Genomic DNA, 3293 nt, shown 5'->3' with positions numbered 1-3293 from the left:
ACTATATTCTTAATAACTTTTACTAGATAATGATGAGAGTAAATATTAAATGAATTTGTAGCATTTAAATTTACTTAACAAACGTTAGTGCAAATCATTTGCAGGATTTTCTCAAGTAAATCTTACAAGTTATTTTTTTACAGTGTAGTTGAGTAATGAGTGTAGGTGCTTAAGTGAGTCCATGTGGAAGGCTCACCCTCCCCYTTACAGTTCATATGTATTGTTTGTTTGTGTCTCTTTTTGTGCCGGTTCCAATTCAGCCTGGCCCACCGAGAGGCTCTGTAATTATGCCCTAATGCCCTCATCTGTAGCAGAAGACTGCAGGGAGCCCTTTGAGAGGCGTCACATTCAGCTCATCCAGATGGAGTTTGGGTCTGAAAGCTGCAGTTTTTAGTTTGTGTGTCTTCTGTCGTCTTTAGTCATGGCTGTGCTGCTGCTGATATGCAGCTCAAACATCTGTCTTTAGGGCACAAAATGACACGGCATATTTTAATGTAGTCTGTAGTTAGCGTTTGGACAGTGATGCTTTTTTGTTGAGCTGTCTGCTAGAGTACTCCAGGCTCGCTACGGGATAATTACTGTGAGGTTTAWGTGGTAACTCTGAAGGGGAACTGCTCTGATTTTACTCTTCAAAGTGTGTTTACATGTTTAAGGCGGTACTGTTGCGTACATAGGACCAGTTGCATAAAGCCCCTTGTAGTTCCACAGGGAACTGTGTGAAGTCTGTTTGTTTGACTCAGGAGATTAAAAGTGACGCACAGCTGATATTTCTTTTTTATATAGCCTTTCTGACAATTCACAAATTTCCATCTTGCATGTCTGGCTGCCCTGTATTTATTTATATAACAGAATGGAAAAAAAACATTCAGTCATTTTTGTACAAGATCAGTACAATTAGAAAGTAAAACTGGGTTGGTTTCGTTACATACATGGTTACAGTTTTCCAAAGAATTTTATTTAACTAATCAAATTCCTATCTCAATCAATTTTTTTTTGCTCTATAGGGAAATTAGAGAATAATAGGCAAAGTTCATGTGAAGCTAATGTTAAGATGATGCACCTCAGTGCGTTTTGGAACAATGGAAGCTATAAGCATGATGGAACGGTGRAATTAGCACATTTTCCCCCCACTTAAATTAATGAATAATTAAAAAAAACTATAGTGATTTCACTATGGAACAACTTCATCATATTAATCACAAACTACATTTCCGATGTGGCTGTATTAAGTCAGGCAACTTTGTTTGTTTCCTTTGTTGTTAGGAAGGAGATGGAAGAAATAACTTTTCACAATAGTTGTTTTCTGTTGAGCCACAAAACTGTAAAACAAACAATGAGACTTATTTAAATCCAGTCCAGGCAGGTGAAACATGTCAGGAATAATAATTACTACATTTTCTCATTTACAGCATTTACAATACACTTTTTTTTCACTGTTTCAAATGTAAACACATTCGTTGGTATGCGGACTTGTTACAGCAGGAGTCCAGGAACTGAGCGTGTCTCGTTACTTTAATCCCTGAATGTAACCTTCTGTCGTTGTGTCCAATGTCTTAGACATGAATGGATTCATATTGTACGTTTTAAATCAGATAATTTGTCTGAATTTGTTCACAAACAATCTGTTGCCTGTGTGCATCTCTTAACACCAGGGATACAGGATCGGACCTGTCCCTGCTTAAATCATTAGAAGGCAGTGCTGCTTGTACAGATGGTCAAAATTATACTGCAGCTCCTCAGGTGTTTTTACCCTTTCACTATAGTGGGTGTGACGTGGAGCGCTGCCAGACACAGCAGATGTTTCAGGTCTTAATTTAAAGGACAGTACTGTTTCAGTTTAGGAGTGAAGCTGCTGCTGCGCATGTTAACAGATTCACACGTGCCAAGTTGTTCAGATTGTTCATAAACTACACGGACGCCCCCCCCAATATGAGTATATGGACACTTAGGGCAATCTCATGGATTTTTTTCAAAAACTAATTAATTTCACATCAGAGCCTGTYTGACGTTAAATAAACAAAACAATAAAATTAAATAACCATTTCCCAATTCACTCTGCCACTAGAAGTAAGTTCCCTGTCCTCCTCTTCCCGCTCCTCTGTGCTGCAGGTGCCATCATCTTCGCTCCACTTTGTCTTTTCCTGTTACAGACAGTCTGCACGTTACACACACACACACACACACACACACACACACACACACACACACACACAAGCCACAGATTTTTCGTGAAATCGACGAATATTTGAAGGTCAAGATGCAGGTAAAGGTCCGAATGGATTGACATGTATGCAGATTGTTGCTTAGCTGGGCCATGAAAGGTCAAGCGGCTAAAGCCTTAACTCTGTCTACATCCCCCAGAATGCCGTGCGGTTTTGGATTGGAGTTCAGTGAAATGATCAATATTCTGTRAGACTTATTTTCTATTGATGTTTATCACGCATTTATTGCGATATACTGTATATCGTTATTGTTTTATCACCCAGCCCTACCAGCAACAATAGTTACCTTTTATTTTTCTATATGCACATTTAGCTCATGTGTACTTCAGAGGATGGATGCCCCATTATTGTGTTCATTGGTAAAGYCTAGGGGCTGCCACCCCATTCAATTGTGCAATTTGTGTTAGACAGCTGGTGTGCGCAGCATATTCCTGCCTGTATAGGTTAAAATGTGTACATTAGACAAACTGTTGATGCATTTGTGAACCTTGTTGCATTCATGTCTTATTGTTTCATATAAATCCTGTATTTGTGAATACTTTTAAGATATTTATTCAAGATTTAGTTGGTCTCCTTTTAAATGTGAGTTGTAGTAATGGTTTAGTGTACACTTGTCACAGCCCCATGTTCTCAGAGCTGAGGAGTGCACTGTCCCCAGAAATGTTTCATTGCAAAGAATGTTTTTCTTACTCTTTCCTTTTATTCTCCACGGCTGTATCATATGCACACGTGACTTTTTTTTCTCGTGGGGGGTGGAACCGTTGTGTGTGCACATTGCATCACTAATGGAAGGGTCATTGGCAGCTGTTTTGAAAATAAAATTTATTTGGCGTTCTCTTGTTCCTGGTGTTCCCACAGTTTTYAAGCTGCGTCATACCAGGTGTTTTTGTTGGCCAATTTTGAGGGCTAAGAGTTTGTTTGTTTTTTTTCCAGTTTATCCTCGTCATATTTTCTCTGGACACTGTTGATGAGTTTTTGTTGCAATATGCATCAGTTTGTGTTTGTGGCATTGGCTACGTTCACACTGCAGGCAAATCCGACCCAAATCCGATTTTTTTGACCCATCTGACT

General features: G+C 39.1%; 1 protein-coding gene across 4 annotated transcripts in view; it reads left to right on the top strand.

The window, feature by feature from the left end:
- Window positions 1–3293, top strand: part of apbb2b (amyloid beta (A4) precursor protein-binding, family B, member 2b) — a 42841-nt gene that overhangs the window by 13743 nt on the left and 25805 nt on the right. The gene's annotated exons all lie outside the window — the stretch shown is intronic.

This window comes from Austrofundulus limnaeus, unplaced genomic scaffold (assembly GCF_001266775.1).
Source record: "Austrofundulus limnaeus strain Quisiro unplaced genomic scaffold, Austrofundulus_limnaeus-1.0 Scaffold99, whole genome shotgun sequence".
Lineage (NCBI taxonomy): Eukaryota > Metazoa > Chordata > Actinopteri > Cyprinodontiformes > Rivulidae > Austrofundulus > Austrofundulus limnaeus.
The sequence above is the reverse complement of the archived record's forward strand: the minus strand, read 5'-3'. Positions and strand labels throughout refer to the sequence as shown.